Raw genomic sequence first — 18037 nt, forward strand, 5'->3', positions numbered from 1 at the left:
CCTGCATGGGCTCCCCGCAAAATCTACCTCCTACACCAAATGACATACTCCGAAAATACTTTAGAAGCATGGAAGCGTTGAGTGATATACTCGTAAAGCAAAGATATTTCACGCACCAATGAAACACTTTGTTCAGTTGCTTCGTCAGTAAGACATTTTTCCTAAAAAATTTTACTCTAACCGTTTATCCTAGCGGGTTGGTAGCATTAGCCTTGCGAGCACTAGCCCATATCGGAATACATACCTGTATTCTCTATTGTCATTGACGGATCAGCAACGGTACGGTGGATTGCCTTGCAGATGAAGATGAGGAAAGCCTTCACCACGCTCCTCAGGCTGGTCATTGGAGTCATCGTGTGTCGTCTGTATAATGCTTCCTACAATTTTCACCGTAACCGTAAGGCGCGTTACTGCGAACGTCGGCGTCGAATGGGAAGAAATTTATCTCATACATCCGATGAGATATTCAAGCAGTTGTCCATTCTTTCGGGGAAACTATACGTTGTAGTAGTTCTATCTGACATGGATACACATAGCATTTGCATATATAAGTTGAGTGTGTACATTAAGGGCATACGGCCAGTTTCAGCCACCAGCATTTCATCTAGTCAGCTAAAGAGTCTGATCCTATGGATTGACTGGTTATCGGCGTAGCGCTGACCTAACGGCTATTAGAAGTGGCAGTACTCGTGTCAGACCATCCTGTACTAACACTCCCCTTAAACCCCGCGCCCCTATTTCTCGTTTCGAAGTGCTCGTTTCGATGTCTGAATTTTCGTGGTCCGTAGACGGTGTCGATAGAATGCCAACTTCATTTTACCATGTATTTTTCCTGCCGATTTTTCCGTGATGTACAGTATGAGCTTTTTTGCTTGTCACCTGATAACTTTAATCACGTGTTACCGTTTCCTTGAACCAGGCTAAGTAAAACTGAAGTTAAAGTTAGTCCATTAGAACGTCGCATATAATGCGGCCGCTACTTTAGGATTCATTTGTGCACACATTATCTGCGCAGCGTGAATCGTTCCCTGCAACCACATAAGCTTAGCAGTCTGCGTCCAAATGGGAACTATAATACAGAGACAGACATGCCGTTACAATTTGAGTATATATAGTTGATTACCAAAACGCATTAAAAGCGTGGTCTGAAAAAGCCAGAAACTATCCATACAAGTGTCCAGGAACGTCCAGTCTCTCAAGAGGTAAAAGGGAGGGGTGTCAAATGGCCACTCACAATGGTTCACTGTTTAAAAGAATAGGACGTTGCTAGCAGTCCTGCGGCTTGAACCGCCAGCGGAAAGGGAACAAGTGATGTGGAGTTTAAGTAAAATGTCACTGAATTTCTATCAAGACTACGGCATAGCTATATCGAGTGCTCTGCTGAGAATAGAGCGTAGCCTTTTTCCTAATAGATATAATACATATAAAAGACACTTGTTTAAATTTAAAAACACAGCTAGTTTAGTTACAACTAAAAAAAGCAGGACCAAGGATTCCAGCGCCATTTCCGTATAATGATAAGAAATCTCTGATGCTCTATCCACGAGGTGTTTCCGAGGGTTTGTGTTCACGAAGCGATTAACCCGGTATTCTGGTAAGAAGAATTATAATACCTAGATGCATAACGTTTTGAAACAAGCCTTAGTCATTAAAATATATGTACTTGACCCTGCTTCGTACCGTTACCCGAAATTTTTGTTTGTTCGAGCTAGTATGCCTTTATCAAATCTCGACTTTGTACACGACGCTCTTCAGCTGAGGACTACTTTCTTTCTCTGTTCATTACGGGCCAGGTTAAAGCATTAGCGGTTCATATATTGGCAGAAATATAAGCTGTCATAGTGCAGCGGAAGGCTTGAGCTGCGTTGTCAAGGCGAGATCCTTAAGGCACGGAGGCCAGACAATTAAGGGACGGTGTTGCTATGTGTGCATCGGTATTAGCAGTGAACCCGGAAAATAGGAATCAGGGTAGAAAGCAAGAGACTTCATTAAGAGGCATTAAAAGCGGTTGCGCTGTGTATATATAAGCAGAACTTAGCGCAAATGCTGTAAGTGTAATGTCTACAACTTTTATGTACACTCGTCGTGGTCATAATGTATGATTCTATAATGTTACTGGCATCTGTTATTGACGTATACATTTGAACCGGTTTGACAACAAGTGATTGAATTGTTGCACTTACTCGTGCGGCAAGAATAGACCATTTTGATCATGTTAACAGTATCTTTTTTGGAAATTGTGCCCGCCCGTCACACAAGAAAGGCAAGGAAAGGAGCAAGCAAAGGTCGACCCACAGCTGGTTGAGCAAGGAAACAGCTGATAAAAGAAAAAAACAATTTATAAAGACTGATCTATGAAAATATCTAAGAAAGTGTCTTGATCACGAAGTAACTGAAAGAGTAACGTAATTGTCTCGAAATATTCGAATCGCCACTGCGTTCCGGGTAAGTTCGAACGTTGTAAGTCATAGAACAAGCTTTTTTGCCCATTCTGCACCGCATCACTGGTTTCTTCGCCTTTTGTGAAAAGAAACAGACATGGGATCCGCTTGTTGAGGCTTATCAGCCATTATCCGATGTTGTTGCAACAATGTTTACTAGGGTTCATGGATGTCAGTCTAATAATCATTTCTGTGGATAAAGGTGGCGCATGGCGAGAATGATAAGCGAGATAAAGTGCCCGGATAAAAAAATCACTGATGCATTAATTAGGTTTAATGTATTACATTACGTTTAATAATAGGCTAAAACAAATGTCTGACCAGAGACCTATTTCTTTCCTCATTTTGAGCCTATTTTGTCCTAACGGCATTAATAGTAGCATTTAAAGCAAGTGAAGATCTATTTTTTCTTTCTCTAATCTGTAAATGTCACAAACGTTATATTTAGTCTGAGTTTTTTTTTCGATGGCAACAAATAAGACAGGCAAACAAATAGGTTATATATACATCTGAAAGGATCCTAACTTTTAGTCCACCTGGTGCTCGCTGAGCATAGAGCAACCTACATGATCATATCAGCGTTGACTCGGTTAACAAATCGCGATTTATGGGTATAAAATGAACGGGCATTTGCAGAACGTCCAAATATGCCGCAGCGCCATTGTCAGCTATTAACAATAAAATCGTCCCGCACCCACTTTTTTGAGGAGTCCTCTCCTACTTTAATACATTCCACTGTTTCTTAAGTTTAGATACATATCTATGCACGACAACTTTTGCGGCATTTTGGTGGCAGCATACCATAGCTATAAGTTAACATTAAAAAAGAAGTTACTTCAATATTTGCTGCTTGTCAAAAATACAATAGATAGAAATGTCTCGTAGCTGTCAGTTTGCCTAGTTTTCAATCCGAAGATGAGTCTTACAAATGTATACATTACGAGATACCAATTCTAACTAAGTCAATAATGCATGGTACTCCATTAGTCGATTAATCAAGACCTTAACCTGAGGCAGCAGAGCACGCAAACAACCGCGGTCTCGATAGTTCTGTCCATATAAACTTACCTCTTTCCCTTACCGTTCCTGGGATAAGATTCATACATTAAATACATCTGTTTTGCACTTCTTAAAAACCAATTTTTTTTACCTTTAATGACACTATTCGATATTGTTCCCAGCAAGTTTTCTTCAGTGTAGGTGACATTTCAGTGCGAAACGTTATGACCAAAATGGCATGCCATCACCGGCCAAAACTCGAAGAAATATGGCAACTACCTTTCCTCGCCACTCTGTTTTTGTCTCTCGGTTGTTTCGTTCTCCTATCTAAGTTTATGTATTCGCATAGGCAACCGTTTACACATCCAACTTATAGAAGATTAACTAAGCCGATTGCCGCTGCCAAACGAGATGCATCGCAATGAACTCGCTCCGTCGGAAATCTATACAGGTTTAATTGTTGAGGTTTTTATTGCTTCTGCTTTTTTTTGCCTGTCGTGCCGGCCAAATTGCGGAACCTGTGCTATACTGAAAGCGTGTTGTGTTTAGGTTCTGTTGCAGGTATGCAATCTCCCGTGAGCTCCAGAAACGGCAGGTAGAAGCCGATACCAGAGTTAACCATAGGTTCGTCCATGACGAATGTGGTTGGAGTGTTGGCAAGGCTCTCGCTGACGGAGTCTTCAAGTAGTATGGCCCAACCGAGACCCAGTCATAATAATGCTGGTTTACAGCTGGCCGTCTTTTAAGGTAAGCAAAAGCGAAAGGCAGCGACGTTTCGTCACAGACGGAATAACTGACAATCGGCTTAATAATAACGTATACTATAATGTTGGATTTAAGTAGTAGCAGAGATAAGGTTAGTATTAGAACTGACAAAATAGGATGACACCTTTTTACGGCTCAACTTCAGTTAGTCGTATTGGAGCCGTCTAGTAGCCCGCGTATTAAACGCGCACGGTGTCGCTTCAAGTATATAGGTATGCTCTAGCAAGTTAAACTTAGTGCCATGTATTGATGGAGAAGTCGATACAACGAACTAGGTCAATCACAAACCGCTAATTGCCAGATTGAAATATACCAGAGGGCAATATTCTTAAGGGAAACATTACAACGGGTAATTAACTAAATTTTACATTGTTTTTCTTATTGCGTATTTACCGATTCTGGTGGCGAAGGATACTCGTAGTGTCGATAGTCCCGACGGCTGTCGGTGATCGTAATCGCAGAAAACTAGACCATTTAAGCTTTGTAATACGTGTACATTTAGGCTGAATGTACAGGCGTTACTCCAGCTTCTTAGGTCACGCGTAAAAATAGCTACGAAAAAATACTCTCAAGGTAAGGCATTTGATTTGTAAGATAACATCCGGATATTAACAACGTTCAAAGCTGTATCGTGTTTAGGTTCGTTCAGCTGGGGCACAACGCCTGTATAGTCTTTTAGGTCGAAAAAAATATGTTGAAAAATTCACGTGTAAATGCTTCGGTTTTGCACACTTTTGATTGGTACCCGATCAGCCTAGCAAATGGATAGCTAATAAAGCCAGTTACCGTATATTCCATGCATCCCAAAGACTTTTATTACAGCCATAACGGTCCGGTTTTGTTCGTTAAACAACGTGTAGACATTGGAAGGCTGCCGACAAGCGTCAATAAATCAAACTTGTTACCACATACAATGGTATAATGAAACGGCTTTCTTAATATAAAGATTATTTACTGTTGGATCAGTTTGCTCACTTAACCTTGTTCATGTATTTCGCTTAAAAGCAGGTCTCGAACTCTTCTTTCTATTCCTTATTTAGATGATACAGAAAATCCGATAAGCTTCTATTTTAATGATAATAGTGGAAAAGTTATCGTTTGGCTAGTGCTTTTTCTCGCCGTTTTCTGCGCCCCATGTTTCTCTGCGCCATAAAAATAAATGCCAGATTACACAAATTCTTTTGATGTTCTCAAGGTAGCATTTAGGCGGTCACGAGGTCAGACGCAGAACTTGCATATAATAGTACTGCAGCTTCACGTGTTAGTCATTGGACGCAGCTGTCATTTAATGGCTATGAGTAAACGTGATGAACGTAGTGTTAATCCTTGTCGGTCACTGGAAAGGCTGTAGCAGTTTTTATAAATAGAAATAAAATCTTAGAGCTCACAAACATCAAAAACGTTCGTCAACGGTCGCACGCGGATCGCAAACTAAAACTAAGGCACATATTTGCGTTCGTTGACGCTAAATGCAAAAATATGATACAGATTCACTAGTACTTTGTACGATGGCAATATAGGAGATGTGGCCGTCTCCCATGGACCGCTAAATAAAGGGCCAATGACTACATTATATAGTCGACTATTGGTAGGAGACTATTGCGAACTAGCCAATTATTATAGTTAATTAGCATACTAATACAACTAGAATTCTCGTTGTTCCTGCAGACGCTCGCTATTTCAGCGATGGGGGGCAGGGGTCACGAGGGGACCTTCTGGACCTTCATCGGTCAGACCAGGCCGTAAAGTTGATAACCAGTAGGCAGCCAGTGGTACTCCAGCCCGCTCGATATCCTCTAATCGCTGAAGTCGATATATCTCTTTTATTAGGTTAGATGTGCTCCTGTAAGCAGAATATACCTGATGGAATAGCTGACGTCTGTGGCGGACGTAGAATTCGAGACATTTAATCTTATTTTAGCATAGTATAACATGTCACTATTCCCGCAGTGAAATCAGCTCAACGAGTACGTTTATGTCCTTACAATCCGTTGCTGTTGACCGTTTGAGAATGTATCACTGTTTTACTTTCACCACTTGCTCTTTGGTCAGAAGCTGGCGTTCTCGGTCTAATTACGTCTGATTACCTAGACATCAAATATGAAGGCCGCCATAAATGAAACGTTTATTAGAGTTAATCGCCTTTCATTATCGGCAACTTTCCATCTGTACTGACCCGAACGATAATCATTTTGTACACCTGCAGTAAAGATGTTCTTTTCTAATATATGTGTGAATAAGGACCAAAGTTAGAACTACTAAAACTGTGTTTACATCATTTACGACTAGCATCTGTCCGCGAAAGCAGCGGTCAGGTCTAGTGTCAAGTAGTTGTATGTGCTATGTACAAGGTTACGAAAAAGTCCGCGGATGTTTCTCCTTTTTTATTTAATCTATCTCAGATTTTTTTAACTATTCTGTTTTATTTAATAAGGGTACTCACTATAGACAGCAGCATCGTGATTACTGAAATTTTTTATTCGTAATACTTAAATGCTAACTCTGTGCAATTAAGAAGGAGGAAGTTGCACTTTTAAGTTGCACTAAATCAGCAGTTTAAGGCACCCCTGCATTTAACGAAGCTGTTGATTAAATGCATCAGCGATAATAGCAGGACATCCTTAAAACATAGAACTGCAATAACCATAGATATAGCTGATAAAACTCGGCAGAGACATTTTTTAAGGTATTATTAGAAAAGCTCTATCTGGATATAAAACACGTAACGATCTCTGCCAGCTAAGTCATTGTTACATCGAAGCCAATCGGGAACGAGGCACTTTATTGTTACCTTTATTGCATTTCGATTGCAATAAAAGTGACAATGTTTCTTTACATTGTTTACACAGCATTTTTGATGATGATGATGATTTATAGAATCGATTGTGGGCACATAAGTGTTAAAAAAGAATTGATATTAGGCCGTTATGATGACAGTAAACGAGGCGTTTTCAGCTGCGGTCTATTGATGACCACGCTGAATCTCTTTGTTTCGACACGTATTTTGCAGGCTACAAATTTCAAGGTGTTTAAAAGAGATTACGAAGCCAGGTTATAGAGAAGCCAAAACGTTTGCTATATTCTTGTGCATGTGAAGAGGAAAGTCACCGATTTTTCAATTTAGTAACAAACCGTTTTTCAGAAAAAAAAACATTTTTCTTACCTGCCGAAGGTTTAACTTACCCACATCTACTAATGTGGATTTTTGAAAAGCAAGCTTACGTAGGAAGTTGATTACTTCAAAAATTCTCATCTGTGGTTTACTGTCTGTCGGATTGTGTAACTTCCCACAAAACTTGTATAACATTTTTGATGATAAAATTATATGGTATCGTCGCTAGATTTTATAGATCGTAGATTTTGTACTTTAATAAACGTAAAGTAAGGATTAAATTACTTGTCCTACTTTAGCTGCTGTGGTGAACTGGTTTCGGCTGCAACATCAGTAAAAACTACACGCAGTCAAGCTATATAGCCTTTATTGTCGTCCAAATGGTTCACGTATATAGAAAGTTTACAGTGTTACACGTCTGGCAGTTCTAAACTTACGAACGAACCAATTTGCCAAAGGACAAATGCGCCAGAATTTGCCGAATACAGCGGAAGTACTCGGAGTTCAGATAGGGCTTATATGAAAGGGTCTCTACTTTGTCGCTGTAGTGAAAAAGGTGTGAGAAAAAATATGGTTCTTAGCAGATTTATTAAGCGAATGGCTGATGCTCTAAAGTAAACCGGCATCACGCCGAATTTGGTATCGACAACATCTTATTAAGTGTATGAGATGTATCTAGCTAGCGCAAGTCACAAGAGCCTAGCAAAGGTTAAATACATCTTCGACCCAACGTCAGGCCCAATTGACTTGCTTGCCCCCTCGTGTCGTCGAATTTGACGAACACTTTCGTTCTTTTCGCATTTAACATATATTCCGCAGCAATTCCTAACGAGTCAAGACAAACCCATTCTCACAGTACTATGAATATGACACCAGCTCTACTCGTATACAGAGGAAAGGTCAAAAAATCAGACATACGCATACATAGCCTTTGCCTCTTATATTATCGCGAAATGACAACTACTCCAGTGCTGCGATTTAATTCAGCTTCTAGGTGTGGCCTGTGATCCGATTCATAGCAATAACGCATAACAACTTACATTGATCAGCATATTTAGCCCGGCGGATTCTTCTCGGCGATGCTCCTGCTGAGTCAAATAAAAATAATAATCGGCGTGCTCATTCTAGAAGGACGGTTGCGTTAAGGTATGGTCATAGCATGGCGGGTCGCTAGTCGCTAGCCAGCTCGACAAGGCCTCGAGAGAACTCAGCCCTGCATAGGCTCTGCATAGATGACAGATTTGGCAGGCTGCCAATTCCCAGTAAACGGCTTCTGGGAGGTCCTGACATCGAGGTCAGGACTTTCCGCTGCGTTGTAACTGTTTGCATCCCGCCGTATCCACACCCAAAAAGGGATCGAAGCGAAAATAGAGAAAACGCTGTTTTATACTACAATCGTGTCTTGCGAGCATGGACACATTAAGACTCTTAAAAAACCCGCATAACAACGGCGCACTGAAAAGGAAAACTAAAAACATTTTGGGTTGACTAGCGTGTCGCCGATTTTCTTTCAGCTGGGCTTGTTGGGCCGACAATCTGGTCCAACCGTCAAAAGACAAAGAGCAATAATCTGAAATGTAGGAATTACAACTGCTTTGGGTGACTATGAGTTTCTGTTATGTCACTGCAGTTCTGCTGCGTCAATATCGCCGTATACGTTATAGGCTTCGTTTATCCCAGAGCAGATTGATTCAAGAGGTTCTATCGAACTTCTATTTAACCGCAACGGATTCTAGGTGATAAATAAGCCAAGCAAAGATTCTCCTTGACACACTGATCTTCAACAGCTGAAAAACGAAGAGCAACCGCGCTATACTTAGGTTGACTTAAGCAGACAGCCTAATTCTAATAATAAAAGGGAGAGAGAGAGAGAGAGAGAGAAAGAGAGGAGAGATTATAATTTCAGTTCAGTTAATTATGTTCACATATAATTAATATTGATATTATATAAGAGTCCATGTAAAATTTATAACATTTTTTTTAAATGTTATACATTTTATATGTTATATGTTAAAAATAATTAACGTTTTGATAATAAAAGCTTATTTATTCACGCACTCCAACAAGCATTTTATTTAATGTCTTCGCGCATTCTGCAGCACACTAATTGCTTTTTTACAGCTGTCTTGTCTCGACTGTTTGGGATCCTTCGTCTAGTATTCTTTCTTGGCAAAATTAACCAATTCTCTCTATTTTAGTAAAAAATTAGAAAAGAAATATATACATTTTCTATTTCGAATTAACTTTATTAACAATTTAATAAAAATTTCTTTTTCATTATAATTATTTACTTTCTTTTATACATTTTTATAGTTGATACAAAACATAGCCTTGAAAATGTTGAGAAAATGTTTTATTTTAAAAATATTCGTAAAATTATTAAAATATGTAAAAAAAATAAAAAAGATAATAAAGAAACACAATAAAAATATCGTGTTTCTGATCTTTAATAACATTGCTGATGAACACTCTGTTCATCTGTCTCAAGTCGATCTTTTAATCGATCGGATCAATTGTAGGTTACGCAGACGGATCCGTTCGTCACACTCCGGCGATATTGTCCGTAAACTTCTACTAGATTTTCGCATTTTCAAAAGCACTTCAAGATTTATTTTCTTTGCTGAATAGTTAATCATAGCTCACTCTTTGTTTCCAGTGGGTAAGACAGTGATAAAAAAAAAATAACAACCAGAAAGCTAGGATTCGTTAGACAGAGCATACATTTTTTGGGATAGGCAGTATAGGCATATAGGGTCCGGTACTTAAATTGAGACTATGTCATATATTTTATTCTTACGAGCAAAACAGATACTTTTGTCACATTTTTTTAGTTGTGCTAGAGGCTTCACTACTGACTGTTTATTCAATACAACCATCCATTACCGAGCTCATATTGTTACTTCGGGACGTCAAGCACTCACTAGTGACTCGCAAAATACTCCAGGTGTATCAAAAAGAGCTTCTTGAGCCATTCTGAGGGATATAGAGAAACCTTTTCGTATCTATTTGTTTTTCGTTTTCGTGAGAGGTAATTTTCTTTTAAGCAATCTTTCTTTTTTTTTTTTTATCTAAGAAGCCGTCCTGTTCCTACCTCGATACCTAAGGCATTCATTGGAGTATACCAATTGCAATAGGTCCTCTTCACGACCGAGCCAGAGCTTAACCGATACGTAAATGTATGGCAAAAAGATGAAGCTGTATCTATCTAGCAGAAGCGGGGTTCTACGATACGACGCCAACCATATTGTTTATCGCGTATTCTCATCTTCCGTTACTCATAACGATGCCCATGAGAGAGACTGCAAATCCAATCGCAATCAAACGGACTCTTCGGTTATATCCTTTGTTGACCACGAACGAAATCGCTACAACCCTACAGTAATGCCGTCCAGGAAAAATTGCAAATTGTTGAGTCTCTATCCGCTCGTTTCTGTATTCACTTATAATAAAATAACTCTGCTTCATTGACCGAGTCCGTCTCTCCATTAATTCTCCATCTGCTACTGCTGGTGCTGGCGTTGCTGGAAACAGCGTACCTTGGAGAAGGTTGAGGCTGGCTGATGGCAAAGCGAGAACTCACTGGAAACGAAACCCATCAGCGCGGGACTCCTGCTGCGCCGTTCCACAGCCGTCTGTACGTGAGATGACTTGTCGCCGCCAGCTCCACCGGCTTCATTCCGGCCGTGGTTAGCCAATCGGCTAGAGAGTTCGAGGGCTAGCATTGACGGTCGCTAGCGTTACTAGTGCTGCGTCGTTCCTAACTTTTTAGCGTGTAAGTCTATGTGACCGGTTTTTGTGGCTGCAACCCCGTGCGTGGATGTGAAGTATAACATCGTCCTCTCAGGACACGTCCTTGGTCGGTCTGTAATACTGGCCTGGCGTTGTTCTTCAGGGCGGCAACGTTCGTTTTATGAGAAAATCCTACTCAAATAGAGAAGGATAGAATAGACGGTGGATTTAGACTAGTAGTGTGCCGCCAGGAGAGTCACGCTGAGATGCTCCAGTAGAGTTTGTGTTCAGACCAGAATGGGTGCAAGTATAGTTATCAGCTCAACTACTACTATTACTGTTGGTCCAAAGTTCTTGTCGCTGGCTCGTTTTCTAAATCGTCCGCTACGTCCATCGTACGTTGGATGAAATACACTCCAACCAGGAGAGCCGGTTAAAAGTATTCGCCGGGTGCGTGTAGGGCTTAAAAGACAGCAGTTCGTTGCAACGAGACGCAATGTACCTAGATGTCCTTGCCTGACGTTACAGCACAGAACGAAACATCTCAGGATTATAATGCATCCACGCCCGCTGTTGTTGTTGGTTCCTCTTTCTTCAGTAAACAACTCCAAAGCTTTGTCGCAATGCCGTTCGATGTCATGCCAAAGCCCGTGATTATTCGTTACCATTAGATTGGCTTATTCTGGATAAAACATACACATATATGTTCCATATAGATGTAACTGGTCCTAATAAAACTTTTCATAGCTATATATTGTGTAGATAAAGAAGGTATACGATACGTTTATTTGTTCACTCCTAGCCAGAACACCTCATTCATAGTTAATATTGCTAGTGGCAATATTGTACAGGATTAATACAGGATTAACCATCTGGATTGCTAACAAAAGAACTATAGCCCCAAGAGCAGTAGTTTGGCGGACTCAAAATGAAGGTAGTGTCGAAGGCCGATGTTTGTTTGTTATGCAAAGGCACGCCATGCCAGGTTAAGGAACGCAAGGTCGACTAGAACAAGTGCCGGTTGATCGAAGTGGATAACACACCGATTGGAATCGTTCATCACACAGCTGCGCCGGAAGCCTATAAAGGTACATCAATTAGGCAAAATTGAAAGGGGCCAATGGTGAACATGTCTCGGCATAAACTCGAATACCGAGTCAAAATACTAAAGCGTGTTACAGTAGTCACGATGATACATCAACCATGAATACAGGTGGCAAATAGCCAAAGGCACATTGCTAAGAGCCAAACGAATGCGTTGAGTCTTACGTCCTGCACTGCCGTTAAGCAACGCTTCAGGTATCGCTGAAAGCAATAGCTTAGGAACGGCCTTTTTACATTTGTCACCAGTTGGTAAGTTATAGCAAGTCGACTTAGAAAAATCAGACTAGTCAAAAACTATCGAGCAGCAGATGTCCGTGACAAATAAGAACAGAATTTACGTAATAATAAAAACAGAAATTACGTTAAAATAATGATGGAAACTTTTTCAATTCAATTATTCGAATTTCTACTTTTTGCAGTGTTAATGTTTTGAAGAAACATTTAAGGAAGTACGTCAGATATACGCTGCGAGTCCTGCTTTGCGTCTCCAATAATATCTACAAATATTTTCTATACCTTTGTATTTTAAAACGTCACAGGATGTTATGCATGGCTGAGCTTGTTCTAAACCAGGCGTAGAAATTTTACGCAGTGACAACATCGGGCTAAGTGTTACTTTGGATGATTTCGACCGATATTACCTTGAAGCCTATTAAGCAGAGTAGGTTTCTATTGATGTAAATCAGTTTCATTATTAAATTCATAGTAATATTGTCGCCTCTCTTGTGGCACATTCGTCGTAATTCAAGGACCGCGCGAAACGAAACGAAGCAATAGTTTGTTATAGCTGATATTACGGCAGTATTACGGCATCAGCCATTTTAATGACGTTTGCCTGACTGATCGCGGTTTTCGCTGCGATTAGCGTCGATCGAAGATACTCATTCGGGCCAAGCCAAAATTGCGTCTAAGAAGGTAAGCAACATACGTCGGGATACAATGTCATAACTATATTCCAAACCTGTACCCGTTCGAAGAGAAATACTACCTAAAGAAAATGGGTAAAGAGTGGCTAAATTACTCGAGCGATATAGGTCAAAAACTGTCCGTTATAGCATGCATCATCCTTAGGCCTTTTGGCGAACGCATTTAAAGATTTATATATATATATATATATATATATATATATATATATATATATATATAAAAGGCGATCGCGAAAACATTCCAATGGGGCTGTAAATGATTGTGTTTTATATCAGCTTGTAACGTGGTACGTGCCCATTTACACACACTAATCTATTATATTACTGTTATTTATTTTATTTTTTTTATATATATATTAATAGTATACACTAGTATATTGTCCCATACTATACTCCATACGGGAAAATATCCATAAAGCACGCATAGATAAATACAGTCTAGCATTGCCTGAGCTTGTACTTATGACCTTCATAAACGTATTTAAGTTTATGGTAATGAGCTGTACAAACCCTCATTTCATGAGTTTTTGATGAAATAAAATTTTTATACTGCCCCGATCCTTTTTATTCGCAGATATAGGGCTCAAATGTACAAATTAATTAAATGATGTAATGCTTGGGCTCTAGTCGCACACGGATACGGCTTACGACCATCGGCCCTACTGTGTGAATGTTTTCGTAAGCATTCTGGCCACTTATCGAAGATGGAGATAATCGTAAATCGTCGTCTCCCTCGCCTCCAGGCGTTAATATAAAGCTAAAACTGTGGTTATATGAACTTGGTGCCTGGAGAACGAATATTGCCACCTAGGAACAGCTGCATTCATAGACCTAGATTTATGTAGTTTAAGCCCTATATTGGGAGGCTTCGGTGGCCTGCTCTTACTCTTATCGGGAAGGGCTCTAGCTCGGCGAACCAGTCATCCTACCAAAGTATCTCCAGACTCATCCTTACGAGTAAGGGCCGCAGGGCGAAAAGCAGATCTTCGCAACTCTCTTGGATGCCAAGTGGCCGGAATAAGTATTAAAACATATTCATGCACGGTAATATCAATCATGCATGAAAAGATTTGGAGTCGACAACTGGACAGCTCAATCAGCTTTTCAAATGATTTTAGTAAAGAACAACTAACAGTAGTACCTGAACTATATCAAACGTTCCTGAGCTAAAATGTATGATATGCGGGACGTTTCGTTCTCGTTACAAATTTGGCTGAAATCTAGCTGACACTAGCAGACAAGTGAGGCTCTTGCCAGGAAAGCGAATATAAGAAAAAAAAAGGTTCCGTTGTCAAATTTCGAAAAAATCCCACCTAGAGCTCAGGGATCGTGGCGAAGTGGTGATGTCTCGCTCTGTTTATAGCAGTGAGCGATGTAGACTCAGCAAGGTAAAGCAGATGTACCCTATTTCTAACCTAACTCGACTATTCGTTCTGTAAGGCTATCTGTATTTTGGGGTCTCTCGAAGTTAAGTTTGCGCTAACTTCGCTTTGTGTGTTTTCGGCTGTCTAGACCGCAAATCGATGACACATGCAGTTTCAGAACTACAATGTAGCGCAGAAGGAGATTTTGCAGATGCTGTCGTTCCCCGCTTGTGTGCGGGCATGTGTAATAGTTAGGGTGCGATAGAAAAACACAAAAGACATGTATAATGCTGCAAAAAAATAGTCAAATTACAGTAAATATTATATATACATAATGTCATTATATATATATATATATATATATATATAACTAATGATATTATTGGGATAAAACGGCAAGCTTCCGACAAGTGTATTTTATTCTCATTTTATCTTAGATTTACTTCATAGAATTGTTATCCAATTGTCGTTAACAGAAAATACACACTTTGAGCTGGGTTTGTATTTAGAAAAAGGGCTGTGTTGTGATGACTGTGGTATTGGGGCATCGCTGCTTATAGCATTTCGTTCACAAGTCACCGCATCCATTAGCCACGACGTTTTACACCGTTGATTAAAATCAATCCTTTGGCGCAGAGCACAAAAAACCCACGTACCGAACAGTGGTTATTCCAGTTCATCTTAACTTTTTTTTGTTTGATGTAGTACTTTGCTGCAGGCGAATAAAATCGCCGCAGAGAGGCGTTTATGGACGGTTTGCAAGGGCACATTCAGTTCACCCAGCAGCAGCTAATCATTAAATGGTATACACACTTGTGAGGTCCTCGATCCTTGCTACTATGTATAGCAGAATATGCCTAGATGGTTGGGAAAGGGTCTGACATCTTGCCTTCCAGCGTATATGAAGACTTGCCAATGGTTTTACCAATCAGGCTTTGGGAATTTCTATATCGATTCAAACATCGAGAATGGGTTATAGATAGTAGAAAGTGATTTTGCGGCTCCCGTAGGAAAGTGTTTCCCGTTCCCATGGAACACCGATCGTCAGATAAAAGCAGTCGGAAGCTGGAGGACTCGCTTTACGACCGAGCAAACTTGTTTATGAGTGTGATAATTAAAAAAAGGTTGGAGGTTTTCAGTGAAATAAAGCAGTCACTTGCAAGCAATGCCGTGCCGGGCTAATGTACGACATTTCCTTAATATCAAGACAGTTTGACGTTTACGCATATTTTTTTTTTGTGCAGATATTGCTGACAACAATAACAGAAAAACACTTGGCTGAGAGCGAAATGACTAGACAATTTACGCCGTATGAGATAAACTTTTTTATCTTCGATCTTAGTAATATCTAAGTGAGTTACACCCGACAGTGATGGCTTTCAAGAGACACGTCCATCCCATAGCTTTTAGATAGTAACAGACAACTTCCGTTTCTATAGGTATCAAGTGTAAACTTGTGTTACACGTATTCAATGCTATAAAACGTCCTAACAAAAAACACTGGCAAGCTTCTGATCGTAAAAGCGTACAGGATAGATTTTGGAGGTGATTCTGCCAATTACAGCTGTACAGAGGCCACGAGAGCGAAATAACACGCGACCTAAACATGTTCGCGTCGTTCAGTTACCCTGAGGCGTGTCTGGTTGCCATGGACCTCGGTCGGAGTGAGATGGATTTTCTGGCCTGCAAACACCCTCGACAAGCCTCAGGCAATCCGTCTCGCTTTCCCGTTCTTACGTCAGCATTATTGCCAATAGAGTTCGTTGTGCTGCACAGAAAACTCGAACTCATAATCGGAAGGATGAAACAATCATTTGTTTAAATTTGGAAAGTAGCGACGTCATTATTATTATTGTTATAGCTACTGATAGAATTTCTGTTCATTTTACCTCTTCTTGCCAGGTAGGGCGCACTGTAACCGTAGGCTCACAACTATAGCCTTATATAGCCGACTAGGATCTTTAGAGTAAAAGATCCTAGTCGGTTAGTCAATAACGCCTATATGGATACATGACTGTAGTCGCGGATCGATAATACAACGTCAAGGGGAGCGAACTGCCTCGAAAACAACTATACGATAACGACCAAAAACGCGTTTTACCTTTCGCATCATTAGCTAAATAGACTGACAGTAATTGTACAACAATAGACAGGTGATCTCACTGATTCATATGATGGTATCTGAATGACGCGATCGGCACGCAAAGGATAATAACAATGCATGCCTTCCTTCAGGCAGAAGTGATGAACATCTTCCTCTTTCCACCAAGACACTGCCAAGACATTTGGTATCTTCGCTAAATTCCTTTTTTACATACCCACTCACTCGTGGGCGCACAGGCAGTGTCGATCACGTAGAGCGCACTCCTCGAAGTCTGGGCTTGGGTAGATGCACCACGGATGTCTGATTGCTCGTCAGTATCGACCGGCCAAAACGACGGATGCTCTCTGCTCATATAGGTGCATGTTATGGTGAGCCGCCAGACAACAAGGAAACCATGAAATCACTAGTAATAGTCCGCAGAACCTTATTGTCCATTGCGCAAAAATCAATTATGACGAAGCCTACTTTGCGACCCTTACTTGTGGCTTTAAAGAAAAAATTATGTAGAACACTGAACGATGTATATATATAAATGTGTGAATGAATGAGCATTGAATTTTTGATGGTGACGAAGCTACAGCGAGTTTAGTTTTATTCTGACAAATAATTGACGCCTATGGATAAGGTGATGATTCGTATTGCTTCCTGTTAAAGTAGCGTAATAAGTACAGAGCCGCAGAGCTGTCAGTCGACACACTTACGCTCAATTCTCAAGTGGCGACTACCTGCGTCCTGCATCCTGCAAATGCGTAACCATTTTTTCGTGCTGATCAAATGTAGTAAAGTGATTTGCAGGTTTAAATAATTCGAAACAAAGGCCTTTCTTCCTGGCAAAGGAGCCTGTTGAAAGGTATCCTAGCCACCTGGCAACTAGACATAAAAAGAAGTTAGAACGCAAGATGCGCCTATCTAACTTTGGAGAATTAGCTAAGTTTTTTAACGCATCTAACTCCAGCAATCGTAACTAAACCGGAAAAAAATGTTACAACTAGATAAAAGACATCAAACAGTTCAGTAACTAATAACAGTCATCAATACTTCCTAGGACATATTTATCGCAGCGCTATTTTGACTTGAATAAGGCTATGAAATACAGTTTACTTAAAATTGACCTATAGAATATTGGCCAGTACGTTTGACAGTCCCTTTAACCCCAGGCTACAGCTGCCTAAAAACTTCGGGTCACTGCGTAAGCACTCTTAAATGAATACCCACGTATATCATTGGCACGAATCTTTCCGTACTAGCCAGGCACGCCCAATCGTTAGATCGCACATGTCGTTTTCAGGATAGGATGGCTAAACAGGTTAACATCCTATTAAATCTTCCTTTTGCCGACAACGTTAAGGAAGCACGATCGCCAGCTACTTCATCAACGTAGTCGATGAAGCAGGTCTAGTTCCGACAGCAACACCTGCCCGCAAAATCGCTATTGCTAGGCCATAGCCGACTGAACATCAGCCAGCACTATGCATTACCGTTTGTCTTAGAGT

The 18037-nt window shown here is 40.4% G+C and overlaps 1 protein-coding gene across 1 annotated transcript in view; it reads right to left on the minus strand.

The window, feature by feature from the left end:
• LOC111260998 (uncharacterized) overlaps positions 1-18037 on the minus strand; it is a 144373-nt gene that overhangs the window by 30881 nt on the left and 95455 nt on the right. The gene's annotated exons all lie outside the window — the stretch shown is intronic.

Source organism: Varroa jacobsoni, unplaced genomic scaffold (genome assembly GCF_002532875.2).
Source record: "Varroa jacobsoni isolate VJ856 unplaced genomic scaffold, vjacob_1.0 scaffold_505, whole genome shotgun sequence".
Taxonomy (NCBI): Eukaryota; Metazoa; Arthropoda; class Arachnida; order Mesostigmata; family Varroidae; genus Varroa; species Varroa jacobsoni.